The sequence below is a fragment of the Rhinolophus sinicus genome, chromosome 1 (assembly GCF_057876585.1).
Source record: "Rhinolophus sinicus isolate RSI-liver-muscle chromosome 1, RSI-T2T, whole genome shotgun sequence".
Lineage (NCBI taxonomy): Eukaryota > Metazoa > Chordata > Mammalia > Chiroptera > Rhinolophidae > Rhinolophus > Rhinolophus sinicus.
Window position 1 is genome coordinate 51,406,520 of NC_142501.1, and position 16,600 is coordinate 51,423,119.

General features: G+C 52.0%; 1 protein-coding gene across 1 annotated transcript in view; it reads right to left on the reverse strand.

Annotated features, from left to right (window-relative positions):
* VDR (vitamin D receptor) overlaps positions 1–15,882 on the reverse strand; it is a 54,540-nt gene extending 38,658 nt beyond the window's left edge. Inside the window, exon 1 of the mRNA XM_019748429.3 lies at positions 15,812–15,882. The gene's annotated coding sequence lies outside the window, so the exon portion shown is untranslated. The remainder of the gene's footprint in view (positions 1–15,811) is intronic.
* Positions 15,883–16,600: the final 718 nt, after the last annotated feature.

Here is a 16,600-nt window from a genome sequence, read left to right on the forward strand (position 1 = left end):
AGAACAGTTTTCAGCTCCAGAAAAGGACTCCGTGGAAGAGTGAGCCGCTGCGTGAGCTCCACCAAGCCTGCCTGCCTCCTCCGTCTTCAGCTCCATTGTCTCCAGGGCAGGCTGGCCCCAGCACTGCAGCTCTAAGTAGAAGCATGGGCTGTACCAAACTATTTAATGACTGAGAAGGATGGGAAATGAAGTGGCTGATGATCCAGCCATTGCAGGAAGGAGTTTAGCGCTGCAGGTGCTTCTTAATGAACCCTTGGGAGGAATAGCCATCACCTTGGAGAACCTGATAGAGATCACGGCTAACACCCCACACAGTGCTGAGGGTTAGCAGGTCACTTTGTAGAAACCAGGCTACAAACTCCCACTCTGCTGGCCACTCACTAGGACTCTTTCTTGGCGGACTGTCCTGCCACTCTTGGGAACATTGGCAACTTCTTGGAGCTGAGGCAGGAACCCACAAGGCCCCAGGCCATGGGGCAGGAGATACATAGCTTACTTAGATATATTTCCATTTCTTATCTACAACAATTATTCCTGCAAGCTGCTTTTTTCCAGTGGAAACTCTGCCCTAAGCTTTGTCAACAAGATTTCTGGGTTGATTACTGCTCTCCAGGCAGCAGGCAGGCCATGCCCTGTCACAGCTGGAAAGTGTGGGCAGCGACAGTGGCCGGTGAAGCGTAGGGAACCAAACCATTCATAAGCTATAGTCCAATGTTTCTGGTTTTATAGCTGAAGAAACTGGGGCCATCAGAGGGGAAGCAACTTGTCCAAAGCCACACAACGAGGGACAGTGATTCTCTACCTCCACACTGGCCAAATCCCAAGACCTCTCATCCTCAGCCTGAGCAGCTTCCAGGGTGACAGAGTGGTATGGGAGAGCACCAGACCACGTGCGGAGGGGTGAATCTTATTCTTTAGAGGAGGGGAGTTGTGGGAAGCCACGGCGGAGGCCCTGATGTAGACTGCAGTGGGGCCACCCAATACGGACCCCATCCTTACAAGCAGCATAGAGAAATGAAGAGGTGGGCAAGGGTTGCCCACACACTCCGCCTGACCAGCTCCAGCTCCCCACTCTGGCCACTGCAGCCTAGAGAAATGGAGGAGGACTCAAGACAGGGACTATTGTAGAGGGAAGTCGGATATGCCTGGCCTGCTCTCTCCCTCCCCTGGGTGGCTTTCCTGGGATACTAGGATGGGGATACTTCCCTGGGCTATCTGCTACAGGCCAAGTAGATGGAACAAGGAGGCTCTATGCCCAGTGACTTGGGGACTAAAGAATACAAACTGAGGCAGCCCAAAGGAAGAGCACCAATAATACATGGAGAGCGGGTCTAGCCTTCCTCTGAGGAGACTAAACCCCTGCTATTGCTGATGTGGCCAATGGCTAAATGGCATTCCCCCCTCCCACCCCACTCCCAACCCAGTGGCCTCAGAACAACAGGAGAGAGCTGCTTCCCAAGCCCAGTTTTTAGCCCCCGGGGGGTCTCTACCCAGGCTAAGCATTCCCCAGCCCAAGTCCACAAGGGCCTGAGTCAACCCCTACTGAGACACACGGCTTTGAGACCTGCCCCGCCCTGGCAAGTCTTCCTTTCCTTATTTTCCTTCTGGGACCAGTGTGTTCTCTGAATCACTGACTCTTCCTTCACCGTGTGAAGGTCAGTATCCAGCCCCTTGTCCGCCAGCTCGGAGATATTCAGGATCCTTGGCATCGTAGCCCTTGCTTACCTCACAACCACCCTGGCCAGCAGACGCCCTTGGCTACCTGACCACCGTGCAGCTTCCCCCAAAGCCCATTCCTGGGACATGGTAGTGCCTGGGTCATAGGGCTGTTGTGGGTTGCACTCAGCACGGTGCCGGGAACACTGCAGCTTTATATAAGTTAGCTCTCTTATTAGAGCTGCAACTGTTGTTAGTACAATCGTCAGTGAGTTCGAGGCCTGGAAAATGAGCAGAAGACTTGCAGGGCCCGAGAGACGCTGTGGAGGCAAGAAGCTTGCTCTTGGTCCCAAACACTCCACCCCAAACAAACACTGCCGAGAAAGCCACATTTCTGCTGACCTGGGAAGAAACTGACCACCCCACCCATTGGCTGTGGTTTCTGAAAATCTGGCTGCTCAGGGTTGGGAGAAATGGGTAATTCTAATATCTCCCCAACAAGCAGAGAGGCTGAGTCACACATCCAGACTTCTCCTCCACAAAGAGATAAAGCCAGCGGCTCCCAAGGTGTCACCGATCACTAAACCCTTATGCTTATTGCCCTTACGTTCCCTCTCTCACCCAGTGCCATCTCTCTCTTCCCTCCTCCGTCACCTAGGGCTTGTCCTACAGCTGTCATGCATCTGTTCTCCCCCTAGTGGGGCCTGAAGCTCAGCAGTCCTGTGATGTCCCCTGTCTGTCATCAGGGTGACAGCACTTCCTATCCCACCCTGCCTGTCCATCACCATAAGCAGCGGAAGGCAGAGGACTGGGAAAGGCTTCAGTGGGTGCCAGGGGGCTGGAGGCCGGCGCTGGCAGTGCGGGCTGCAGCTGCCCTGGCAGCAGTATGGCCCCCAACCCAGACACTGGGCTGGCTTAAGTTCAGTGGGCCTGGACTCCTGGTTGCCCCCAGCTCTGGGGGCTTTGGGAGGACATTCACTTATTGTGAGCTAGATTCTGAGGCCTGTATCGGAATCAGTGAGGGAAACTGGGTCCTCCGAGATGGCAGGGCTGGGATAACTCTCTATCAGGCCGTCCCCATCCCATAAGGGGCTGACTTACCCAAAGGCATCCTCTCCATCTTCTGGGTTATTAGTGAGGAGTAAACACTCTGCATGTACTCATGAAGCTCCCATGGCCTACGGCAAACAGGGAGGTTCCCATCTATACTGTAGAGGGCGCCACTGGCTGCTCCTCACTTCCTAATTAGAATGATTTCCCCCCAAAGAGCTCTTCCAGAGCTTCTGTTTGGTCAGGGTTCCAGCCATCCTTCTGTGTAGCTTTCCTCTTAGGAGGCCCCCTGGGAGGGTCAGGGAGGCGGCAGCATTTCTGCTTGGCTTCACACTCTGGTGGGCATTGGTTCTGGCATCTGATGCCTTAGCTTTGAAGGCAACCCCTGCCTGGTTTTAAGCACTGACTCCCTGGCAAGGCCTGTACTAGAAGTCAGAGACGCAATGGCGGGCCACACACAGACCCTGGCCTCTTGAAGCTTGTAGTCTACTTGGAGAGACAAACAGAAAGTATAATTCAATGCAGTCCATGCTATGATACAGGCAAGTGCAGGTGTGACCGCAGCATGTAGGAAAGCACCTGCCTTGTGCTGGCAAGCTCGAGAAGGCTCTGTAGAGGAGGTCGTAGTTTACCATGGCAGCGGTAAGAAGGGTATGAGGGTTCTGGGCAGACAGTACTTGGAGGCAGAGAAACTTGTTCTTTATGGCTGGGGAGAGAGAGGGGGCACCAGGAAGAGAGAGCCTACCGGCCACTCATTTTAATAGAAAGCATATCCCATTCTTTCCTCTACTGAGTACTTCTTCTAAGTAAACCCATTGAGTTTGAATACGAGGAATTTTTAATTATTGTGATAATATTTTGAAATTGAAGACATTCAGACTCCATTCAGATTCCCATTCCAACCTGAATCAACCTTGAACGCGGTGAAGAACATAAAAATGGGCCTCTAATTCATTGGTTCGTTTAGAAAGGGCCACGGAAGCCAGCAAAGCAGCGGGGGATCCCACCTGGTGTCTCCCCAGAGCCACCACCTCCGTCCTCCTCTGGACGGGATCCTTTACCATGGGAATAGGACCATCAGTAATTGAGCTGGAAGGGAGAAGTAGAGGGGAGAGTTCTGGAAAATTCAGCCCAGCTGAAGAGGAAAACAATATGTTTTGTGAGAGAAAACCAAAACAACGAACAAAAGGTTCAATAAGGGCAGATGGACGTTGGTGAACAGCTCAGCGGCACACCACCAGCTCAATCCTTATTTAATGCAACAAAAAGAGTGGCCAGATACGGTTGCTGGGCACAGGGAGACCTGAGTTACCACACAGCCAACTGATCCCCAACCTGCCTCCCCCAATCCACTGGGCCCACTCCTCTCTCTGTCAACATGGTCACTTCCTTGTTGCCAGGAATTGCTCTAAGGAAGGGCATCAGCCACAAACACACAATGGTCACAAACAGCGTGCTCCATGGACACGTGTGGGAAGTCCCCGACACGTGTGGGCACATGTCAGCCCACACTCTGAGTCAGGATGTCCACACTCACTGCTTGCTGATGTAACACAAGCCCCGCCTTCCCTGCAGAGCTGTGATTGACGATAACCCTCTTGTTTCAATGTTTCAGGCCAAAATGTCCTAATTGCTCTGAAGGGTTCTTCCCCAGGGCCAACAAGTGGTAGGAAATAGCTGCCTTTCTCCTAAGCCATGAACTCTTTCCAAACTATAACGCCCCTCCCCCAGCCCTACCCATTGGCCATCTTCCTCTTTCCTTGTTTTTCTCTGGTGGCCAGGGGAAAAGATGGCACAGATTTGCTACATAGAGCAGCATTCAACGCTGCCTTAAGAAGAGCTAAACCAGGGCCCCCAGAAGAACTACCCCTTTCCCTCTTCAGCAGTCAGCTATCTGCAGCCCCTGTCCCCCGCCCACCTGGGCCTTTGCACCAGGTAACAGAATTCCCACTCCCTTCACTTCAACACGCTTTCCAGCAGAGGCAAACATCCCTGGAGAAGGGATTTGATGGACCAGCTAAGAGCCTGCGCTCAATTGAAGGAGCTAGGAGTGAAACTCTGCTCCAGCTGGCTGGGCAGGCTCCACTCTGTCAGCTGGAGGCGCTGCCAGTCAGGCAGCCTGATGGGTAGGGAGGACACCAGGGGCTGTGGCCCATCGCTGTCCTGTGGGGAGAGGTGGCGGCCCCCCCACCCACCACTTCCCCTTTGCTCCCCCACCTCTTACTTTTCCCAGAACTCACCCCCTGACCTGAAAAACAACTCTGCAGCCATGCTCTTCAGTAGCCCAGGATTGAAGTTTAACAGAGACGAAAATAATTCTCTAGTGAGCTATTTTCTGCCCAGCTTTGGGAACAATAGCTCAGGGTGATGGGTGGTGAGGGTAAGCGTGGGAGAAGGCTGGCCACGGGCCACCTAGTGTTGGCTTAGGGCCTTTCCCATGCTCACTCCACACTCCCTCTGGAGGATTTTCAGGGAGATGGGACCTACCTTAGTCAGGGGCTCAGGACTTCCCAGCGGCCTCACCTATCGCCACCTGTGGAGCCCAGGTGAGGAGTAAGGGTGGCAGGTGAGGGAAGGCCTGTGGGAGCTGGGGGCTCCCCGCACAGTGGGTTTCAATCCTCCACGACTACTGCTCTCTTATGGGATGGAGGGAAAGAAGAAGAAAACTCTGCTACTTTACCAAGCCTCAAAAAGGGGATTATACACTCACATGCCTGTCTTATAGGATTGTTGTATCAGCTGAGATGAAATATTTAAAGTGTGTTATAAAAATGTTATACTCCATAAAAATGTTGGGTAGTTTATTATTATCCTTCCAGGTATTTAAGAGAAGGAGGAGGACTGAATTCAGGTGTAAAGTAGAGGCTGTGAGGAAACATTGTGAAGTACAACACGGAGTGGGAGCCTCTCTCTGGCAGCATGAGGCCCTCGCAGCCTGGAGGCCCAAAGTGCAGATCGCACATAATAAGCGTCGTTCAATGCCCACCAAGCCCAATCCAAAACAGTCCTTTTTTCCCCCCCTAGATGTTCTTTCCTTGACTGTTAGTTTCCTTTTGATTTCTCTACTCAGAACTTTCCTTCTAATAACTATGGGAAAATATCTGACTGGGAAAACAGAGTTGGGGAGGAAGGAGGGAAGTAGGGAGGGAGGAAAGGCGAGGATTCATTCATGGAATATCATCCACCTGAAAGATTTCATCATAACTCTCCAGAAAAAACCACTCTGCATTACAGCGTATTATCTCTTGCCAGGAGGGGACCCATGGACAGTGCTCTTCCTGCGTTTAGGAAGGAATTCTACATAAACCAGGGCTTTCCTGGTCCCATTCTACGTGACAGGCACCTGTTAAAAGTACAAAACTACCAGACGACATGCTGGAGGCCTGCAGGCTAAACCCGACCATGGATATGTTCTGTTTGCTGCCCCATCCCCAACACCGTCAGCAATGATAAATTTGTAAATTAATTGTCACTATTTAAAAAGTGGAGAGGTTTCACTTTCGAAAAAAATCCGGATGTCCAGCTTCCTATTAAAACAAATGAGATAATTTGGCCACACTGGCTACAGTTCCAGGGGCAACCCTGCTGGCCTGAGGCAAGGCTGTCCCTCCAGCCCCGGCCTGTGCCCTCCAGCCCATCCCAACAGGGTCGCCATCCCTCCAGGGGTGTAAGGAGCTGGCAGTCATAGTAGCCTAATGGTTATTATAACAGTATATCCCAGGCCTGTGTTAAACGTTTTCATGCATTTCTCATTTATGCCTCTCAATAATCCTACCAGGTAGGTAATATTGTTATTCCATTTTACAGAAGAGGAAAACTGAGGTTCAGAGACGTTAAGTGGCTACATTTCTTGCCCAAAGCCATTGAGCTCCTAAGTCAGCACCAGAGCTTAAATTCAGGTTTTCCTAAGTCCCAAACGTATGGGACTCTGCACCTGCCCACTGTTTCCTACACAGTGTCCAGTCATTCAGTTCAGTTTTCTCCTCTCCTGCTCCTGTCCAAGGAGGGCTGGAAAAGAGGCAGCACTCATTACACCCCTGGCCTTACTCCCTCCCCCCACCCCCAACCAGCCCACAGTGACAGCGGACCTCTGTGGTCCAGGAGACAGGTGAAGAGAACAGGCTCTGGAGGCAGCCCACCTGGGTGCAGACCCCGCCTTCCCTTCCTACCAGCTACGGGCTGTGTGACCAGAACCAGTGACCTGGGTTCCCCAAGCTTCTGTTCCCTCACCTACAAAATGAGAAAAACAGCAATCCCTACCTCATAGCTCTGTGAGGATTAGTCGGGATGATGCATGGCGCACAGTACCTGTGCAGTAAAGGTTGGTGCTTACACAACTAGTTCAATACCTGGGAAGAATTTATCTGAGTTGCAGCCCAGCTCTTTAAAGATATTTTTGCCACACAAAGCAATTGCCTTTCGCATCTTTCTAGCTCAGGGGACCTGGTCTACCTACAAACATCTTTGCATCCAGTCAACATCTATTGCGTGTATCTGTGATGGGTTAGGTATCGTGTTGAGTGGCGACACTTGAGAGTTGGGATTCAGACCTGTCCTCAGGAGCTCACAGTAGAGTGGGGGGAACTGGAAAGTTGAATAGTCACAGCCCTGTCAGGTGGTGTTTAGCTCTCCCCTCCCTACCCTGTCCCAGCCGTCCAAGGAGGAACTGGGGGTGAGTCTGACTCTATTCCTCCTGGTCTCCAAACCTTTCTAGAACTTTACTAGGAGGCACTCAATGGCACATGAGCTCCACTTTACCTCCAGTTTCTCAGGCTGCATGTTTGGGTTCTTCCACTGCACACAGGTTAACATAATTCCATTTCAACAAAGCTGTTCAGATCTCAGATGGAGTTCATTATAATGGAATTTTACCTGAGGCAGTCCATCCCCCACTTCTTAACATCATGGCACCCAAGATGTTGGTGTGCTTGCCAAATAGGCTGGGTAGAAGTAACTTCCCACCCCTGGCAGAGGCTGGGAAATTCAGAGCCATTTGGAACAAAGAACTCTGCCCCGAAGGTGTTTTCCAGCATCATCCTGGCCAGCCTGGAACTGTCCCATTCACCCTCCACTGGCACCACCTGCTGCCTCTTTTCCAGCCCTCCTCGGACAGGAGGGGGAGGGGAGAAAACTGAACTGAAAGACTGGACACTGTGTAGGAAACATACATTTGGGACTTAGGAAAACCTGAATTTAAGCTCTGGTTCTGACTTACGAGCTCGATGGTTTCGGCAAGAAATTTAGCCACTTAACTTCTCTGAACCTCAGTTTCCTCTTCTGTAAAATGGAATAATAATATTACCTACCTCGTAGGATTGTTGAGAGGCATAAATGAGAAATGCATGAACACGTGTAACACAGGCCTGGGATATATGGTTATAACAACCATTAGGTTATTATGACTGCCAGCTATGATATGATATGTAAACCTCACGAGGGTCAAAGGTTGTGCAGAGAGAGGCACTGGGACTGAGCTGGGGGTGGGGATGGCGGAAGCATTGGTGGAGCCCTGCCACTGAGCCCAGCGTGGGCCTGGTGACCAGGATGAGGCCTAGGGCAGAGGTGCTTACCTGCCTCTGGAGCTGACAGGCACAGACTAGATGAGTAATTACAGGATTGCGGGCTGGGATGGCCCAGGCAACTGCCCAGCCAGCCACATTCTTTTGTCCCGTGGGTGGTTGGGTGGGTGGGCAGCTGGCTGTCTAAGTGGCTGACAGGACACTGGCTATATCTAACACCTCTTAAACCCAGCACCCTCAGGAACCGCGTTCAACCCTTGGAAGGAGAAGGGGTTCTCTGAGGGAGTTCTGCTCCTTCCGCAGGGCACCGCCTCTGTTCTCTACACCCCAGTCCTCCAGCCACTCCCTGCTTCTCAGATTGGACAAGTCAGAGGGTCAAAGAACAAGGCCAGACTCTAAACAGTGGAGCAGTGGAGACTATTAAACTTCAGTTCACCTAATCTGGAGACTTGAAATAATCAAGAAGCCCTGGACAGACGTAAATCCCATCACAGTCCCTAACCCCGTGTGCTTTGATTAGCTAGCACACACATCATTCTGTTACTTCTATGTCCTTTTCTCAAAATTGATGCCCAGGGAAAATATAATCCCTTCCAAGGCACTTGAGACAAATGCAATTTGATGGGCATTAATTGAGCACCTACTTACTGCTTGCTCAGCACTGACACCAGGCTCTTGGTTGCACGGAACAGGATGCCAAGTGTGGCGGAGGCTGTGGGGCCACGGCTTCCCTCACTCACTGCTGGTGCCAGCCCAGTGAGGAAAGACTTCAGCTGCACCCAGAGGACCTGCTCAGGGCTCTCCGTCAAGTTGTGGCACGTATGGAGCCACCTGAGCACAACACATCAGACAGGCACACACATACGCCGGACACCAGCTCCTGACGTTGAGGATGATACAGTTATTGTAGCAGAAAGGGACTTCAGAAACTCATCTAGTACAACTTTTTCATTCTAGAAATGAAGTCTGTATCAAATATTGAAAGGATGGGAACAATGAGAACTTTTATCCGCTACTGAAAGGAGAGGTTTTTTTTCAGTTGTTGTTGTTGTTTTTTTGATACAACCACTGTGGAAAACAGTTTGGCTTTGTAGAGTAATGCCAACCATGGAATTCCATGTGACCTAACAATTCCATTCCTAGATATATGCCCTAGAGAATGCCTATACGTGCTCCAGGAGAAAGCACAACATATTCCCAGCAGTATTATCTCATCATGAGAGCCCCCAACTGGAAACACCGCAAAACGTCCAGCAACAAGAGGGAATAAGATGTGGCATATTCTCACAACGGGATACTACACGGCAGTGAAAACTAACGAGCTACAGCTGTGTGCATCGACATGGCTGAATCTCAGAAACAAGATATTGAGTGAAAAAAGTGCATCACAGAGCACACACATGTACGTAAACTCCAAAGACATGTAGGACTAAATATATTGTTTTGTAAAACGGAGACAGATGATAACTTACAAAGAAAAGCAAGGAAATAACCAAAACTCAAAATATTAATGACTGTGGGGTTAAGAGTGAGGAGGGGGATGCAAATAGGCAGAGGAAAGGGGGCGTTTAAGGTACTGTAAATGTTCCGTTCCGAACTTAGCTCGCGGGTACAGTATATATTATTTTTTAATCTAAGCATATTGTATACTCTTCTATGACATATTTCACAGTTAAACAATAAACAAAAACAATGGAAGAATCTGAGTCCCAGAGAAGCTAAATAACTTTCCCAAGCTCATCAGCTAACAAATGACAGAAAGAGAAATCAATTTACTGAATATTAGGTGCCAAGACAGCCATTCCTGGATTGGAAAGGGAACTCTCCCAATGATGTGTTTCTGATCTAGTACAACTGAAAACAATTGCAAGCATCTTTTCTTTTCACTCTTAAAATCCCAGTGTCTTGAACAGTGCTTAGCACACAGTAGGCCCTTGAAGTATATCTATCAAATGACTGCAATGCTTTTCAAGGGCCTATTTCATGCCAGGCATTTATTTACATCGTCTGCAATCCTCACACAATGACCCCAAGTTTATAGATAAGGAAACTGAGATTCCGAGAGATTAAGAAACTTGCCCAAGGTCACAAGCTAGAAAATGATAAAGCCAGGATTTAAACCCAAGTGCCTCTAACATAAACCCTGTGTTTCTCCCATTCCACCAGGTTGGTGGCACAGCTTCTAATACCTAGCACTACCTAAAATTCAGCCGTATACCAAGGAACCCCAGAAACCCCAGCTGAGGTGGGTAGGCTGAGCGTTTTTCCTCCTCTGCGTCTGGGCTCTGGCACTTAGAGTGGCTTGCAGGGCCAGGCCCAGTACCAGCAAGCCGTGCAGAGCAGTGGTCACAGGTTAACTTTGCAGCCATGAGCAGGTCACTACATCTCTTTAAACCTTGGTTTCCCCATATACATGGTGGCGAGAATAATAGTCACTTACTCCAAAGAGAGGTTGTGATGATAGAAGAAGACAAGCAAAGTAATTGGTACAGTGCCTGGCAGAGGCTGTCTTCCTCCAGGTGGGCTAGGGTCAGGAATAGCCCTTAAGGGGTAGCCAGGAGGGGAAGAGGTAAATAAGGTGAGAATAGCTCCCAGGTGACAATGGGACAATGGCCTTTTCTTCCTTGGTACATATAGCACATAGAAGGATATCAATACAGTGCCTTCTTGGAAATTGAAAGAGTGTTTCTTATTTACCTTCCAGACCATTCAAGTCTTATTTGCTCCTACGCAATCGCTCTGCACAGAGCAAACTCACTCGGGTTCTTGTCTGCTGTTTTTACCCCAGTAAGGTACCTGGGACTGCTAGAGAGGCACCGAGGCCTGAGGGCACGGGCAGAGGCGGCCTCCTTCTGAGTGGCCACTGTCCCCAGGGTAACCTCTGAGCAAACCAAGCTTGCTCCCAGTTCAACTTGTTCAAACTAGTTAGTGAATCTACCCCTGCCGCTCACAAACATTTATTGCAGGCCTATTATGCGCAAGGCATGGCCTGAATGTCCCGTGGCTGTCTGTAAATGCGGAGGTAGTAGGGTTCCACGGAGGTTAAGACAGACCCAAGTGTGAATCCTGACACTCCCAGTCACCAGCTGTGTCACCTTGGTACGTCGCTCAACCTCACTGAGCCTCAGCTTCCCATCTGTAGAAGGAACGTAACAGGGGTTCTGTCCCACAAGGTTGTGGCAGGCCAGGGAGGCCACGCGTGCCACGTACCTAGCACAGCACCTGGTACAACTTAGCTGAGGGCTCAGTGAGTAGCTGTTCCTGGAGCTACAACTCCAGTGCCAGCAGGTGGCACACACTGGATGTGTCACCAGCAGAGCCTTGGGCCTTGTGGGTGCCCCACAGTGCCTGGAATGTCACACCTTGCAAAATACCTCAAAGCTCCAACCTGTCGTAGAAGGCCAGTGAGAGGCAGCAGCTTCCCAGGAAGCAGCTGCTGGGTCCTGCCAAACTCCACTTTCCCGCTGGTGCAGCTGCCCACGCTCTGCGCAGGACCGGCACTCTCCCCTGTGCAGAATGGGGACTTTGTGTCGCATCTGGTTCTGGGAACACTGCTTGGTCTATTCCTTGGCACGGGACCTGCAGGGCAGGTTTGCAAAAGCATGACACATACTCAGAAGCTTGCTGCTTCTGCCTCGCGCTCCTGCCATTTACCTACCAGCCACCCCTTCCTCTTCCTGCTGGCCCAGGGTCTCTCCCCTCCTTTCTCCCCACAAGTCACTTCAAAGGGAGGGACTTCCCAAGAAGTCTTCATCTGCCCTTGTCATTTGTCGGGTTACTTCCTGCCAGAGGAGATAGAAGCACTGCAGTCATCAGGGAGGCTCCACCCCCCCACACCCAACGTCCAACGACTGGCACACTGGTCTTCTGGGGACTCTCCAGGAGGCCACCCTGCGCATCAGGACCACAAGGACCAAGGACTCAGAAGGGAGGGCAGTTTCTCTTCCACATGTCACCAGGGCAGGATGCAGTAGCTGCCACCAACGCCTATTGCTTGGGTTGAGCAAGAACAGTCTGTCCCCACCCTGGACCATTTCCCCAACAGTCAGACCCGACCAGAGAGCCAGACTCCAGTGGCCAAGGGACCCGACCCCATCTCCCGCTAAGCAGCTTCTCTCTGGCTCTGACTTCCCTTTGCATACCATTATACCACTTCTCCGGAACCTGATTACCAGTGACCTGTGCTCTTTCTCCACATGGGCAAGGTTTGACTACCCTTCCCTTCCTGGTTGTTTACCTGACCTAGAGTGGGACTTTCCCATGGGATGGTGTGGCCCCAGAGGTCTGAGAAACTGGACAGACAAAATGAGGAGGCTGCAGAAATGGGGGAAGGGGGAAGAGGAAGCAAGCGGCTCTCTTGGCTCCATGATAACTCTGATTTCCCCAGGGGCAGCTGAAGGGGATTTGGCAGGTCTTCCTGTCCCTGTCTGAGGTAGGGGTGGGGCAGGAAAACCAAAGGTGAAGCCGGTCACCAGTCAAGGGTGAAGGGCAGTCACAAGAGTGGTAGGCTGGGTCCTGGGAGAGGGTGGCTGGGAGCAGTGCTGCCCTCAGGGAGAAGACTGGAATTGGCTGATCACACAGGGGAGCAGGCTGGGAGGTTGGGGCTGCTTTCAGAATTAAGCTACCCCCTCTTCCCATCCTCATTAAGCACCACCCCCATCTTCTCCTCCTCAGGAAACCCATTCCCACACATCTTCCTTCCCTGCTGTGACCTCCACTGAGTCTCCTGGTTCACCAGAGTTCACTAGAATGACCAAATGTCCCAGTTCGCCCTGGATAGTTTTGGATTATGTCTATTGTCCTGACATAACGATTAATAGCACCCCCTTCCACTCAAAGTCTCCCAGTTTAGACAATAACTTATACGGTCACTCTCTCTAGTACATCCAGGAGGGCACTGACACAGGAGGGTCAAGGGAGAATCAGAGGAAACTGCAACTAGAAGTGACGTCGTGGTGGTCCAAAGCGACAGCCAGGCTGCTTCTGCCCAGCTGGATCCCCTCAGCGGTGGGCAGGAGAGGAAGGAGAGCCTGAGAGCTGCAGCCCGTCCTGGGCTCAGGTCACCCTGGGGAAGAGGCCTGCTCTGGGGGGTTCTGCTTCCTGTTATCCCTCAAAGGGCCTGGCACCACGCTGAGCACATGAGAGGCTCTTAATCAAATCCTGTCATTTCCTTACTTCCTGCTACCTGCATCTGAAACAGACGTGCAGTAGTGACAAATGGAAAGCTGGAGTCCTGTAACTCATCCTGTCAAGCAACAAACTACAATGCTATCCTGGCTCAGTCTTCTAGGGGCTCCTGACTCTGGCTCTCCGGACACTAGAACCCAACTGCTGGACGTTAGCGACAGCAGGTTCCAGCAGAGGCAGCTCTTGGCAGGAATGGTCAGCGCCGCCTTAGGATATGGGGTAAAGAACTGAAAGACTGGAACACCTCCTCCCATCTTGTATAACCATTTGGTGTGGCTCACTGGGCCCCAGGCCTTCCTCCAAACACGCAACACATTGTCTTTGGACACTAGCTATTCATTCTGGGAGTGAAGGTGGGGGGTCCAGGAGGTCCTCTTGGTGCTTCTTCTGGGACTTAGTTCCAAAAGGAGATCAGTTCTGAGGTCGAATGGGGTAAGAAGACTGAGAATCCATAAACACAGATAACCAGTGCACCCCAAACAGCATCAGACCTTCTACAATATTTATATAAATAAAGCATCATGGCATTGGCTGAGGCGCTGTGAGGGGTCGGGAAAGCTTCCTAACTCTCTTCTTTTCCCTGCTTCCTTATCCCACTCTGCTTTCCTTATCCTTTTTCTCTTCCCTCTTTTCTTATCCTTTACCCTGGGAAGGGTCCCAGCACTGGCTGATGAGGGACCAGAAAAACTGAAGCCATGGGACCAGCCAGAGCACACATTGTGAATCCCCCAGATTTATTCAGTTTGAGTCAGCCCCACAGCCTGAGTGTGGAGTCTTCTCAAATGGGTCCAGAGAAGCCACTTGAAAGGGGCAATGGACTCTGAGACCCCCCAATTCTGCTCTAGGATCTGAAGCACTCAAAACAAAAGCCAGAGAAAAATCTGCAGTCTTACTTCTTCCTGGGCTAGCTGTATACCAGTCCTGATACCATTCCAGAAGGACCCACAACCTCCTCCAGCACTTGGACAAGGAAAGGATGAGGACGGTCCCCCAATACACAACACTCTTGGTTGATGGAGTTGAGGTTCCAGTGTCCGGACAATCCATTTCCGCCTCAGCAAACCACCCCCGCTTTCTAGCCTGGCTGAAAACCTTCTTTGCCAACACCATGCCTTCCCCAGTCCCAGGGCCTCCTGAGTCCCTGTGCATACCACCTCACTTACAGAGATGGGTAGCTACGGAACAACATCACCAGGCTGACATGCAATGAGTGGCTAGAAAAGTACAGTGCTGGGCTGCACCTCTGGATCCTAGAAGAGAGGAGAGATGTGGATTTACCACAATCCCTTCACAGTCAACCCTTCTGGAATACCATAGCTATCCCATAATCACTGCTGTGTTGGGTGTCTCCTTCAGGAGTGGCCACCACTGGCCGCGAGGAAGACGGCCTTCCAGCAGGGAGCTGGATCAGAACTGAACTCTGCCCACGAGAGCTTCTGCAATGCTCAGAAAATGCCTGCCCAACTGCTTGCCTGGGCTCTGGCCCCTCTGGCTGCAACTGAGCCCAGACAGGAGGCTGACTCACTCACCACACGGAGGAGGAGGAAGAGGAGGAGGAGAAAGAGGAGGAGGAGATGCGGGAAGGGCCCGGGCTCAGAGACCCAGGGCTCTCCCAGCCCAGGCAGCCTGGTCTCAGCGTCAGTAGTCCATGGGGGAAGGGGGCAGTGTCTACTGCTCTCTGGAACCCACATGCAGTTCCCACCTAGATACTGCCTCTGAATCCTCCCTCATCCACTGCCCACAACGTGCCTGCCCAGCACCCTCACTCCCCAAACAGAAACTACTCCTCGAGTCCCTTCCTCAATTAGATGCTTGCCTCTAAGTTCTGCTGGACATCAATGGACATCTCCTGAGAAATAAATCCAGTGCCCTAGGGCCAACTAGGTCTAAAATCATTGGTGGTTAAAAAAAAAAGTCAAGAAAAATACTTAAAAGATCCAGCTCCACCATGGTAGGTGATCATAACTGGTCCTACAAGATAAGGCTACACACACTCCAGCCCTAGGAGATCTTAGCGCCATCGACAGCCAGTCTCTCCCTTTCTTATTCTTCCACTCTATGCCGAAGCGCCCGACACAAGAAGGAAACAAATGCTTCTTGTTGCCCATTGCCCAAGTCCTGAGCACTGTGCTAGCGGAGCATTTCTGCGTTAAGCTGCCCGAGAACCGAAGAGGTCGCTACTCCCTCGCCAGCCTGGCACTAACTTCAGCTCTTTCTGAGACCACTGTGTCCCCTCAGTGCCCCAGCCTCATGGCACGACAGCCTGGATCTCAGTCGTAGGGTTGGCCCCCGCGACTTAAGACTCTGATGCTTGCACTCAGACCCAGGATCCCCGACGCCCTCATCCGAGCCTAATCCCGACCCTGAGACCCCCTTCCCCTCCACTCCCGGGTCCGCACCTGGTCTGGCGGGTGGGCACGCTGCTCCGCGCTTCCACTGCCTCCGGCTCGGCTGCTGCCTTTTGACAAGCAGAGACAGCCCAGCACCTGGCCCCGCCCTCGCAAGGCCCCGCCCCCGGTCCCGCCCCGTGCCTTGGCTCCGCCCACAGGTCCAGTCGTCGGTTGCCAAGAACTCAATCGGTGCTGCAACCATCTTGATTGACTTGGAATCAACCACTGCACTGTCGTTTAGGAGACTCTGCCCAGTATAGTCCTACACCACTGCCGTCCACAAGGCAAGGCATGCTTCTGTCTTCTGTGGGTGAGTTTCCGATGCTTATGTGTGTGCAGATCCACGCGTCTGCCTGCGATCATCTGTGATGCACTCCCCTACCTCCTGCTACTGTGGTTCTATCCAGCCTGCGGCGGACGCCTCCTCCAGGTGCGTCACCCCCACCTGGGCTGACCTGGCCAGGATTTCTCCGTGGTCTGCCGGGCGCTGGGGGGCGCCCGCCGCGAGCTCCAACAGTTCTCACCGCGCTCCTGGGAAATACCACGGCGCCGCTCGCCGAGGTATTACTACTGCAGAGCGCCAGGGAGCTTAGCCCGACCCCACACGCTAGAATAAAAGAGCAAACGGAAAACGGCGCAGAAGTGGAGCCTGGAGTAGCATCGTCATCCGCACTCGACGTCCCCTCGGCCGCGACGCCGGCTGACTACGTTCCTGGCCCGCCGCGAACCTCATCCAAGCGAGCTCAGTCTCAGCTTCCCGGGACTCTGGTCCCCAGTCTCCCACCCTTCACCCCCATC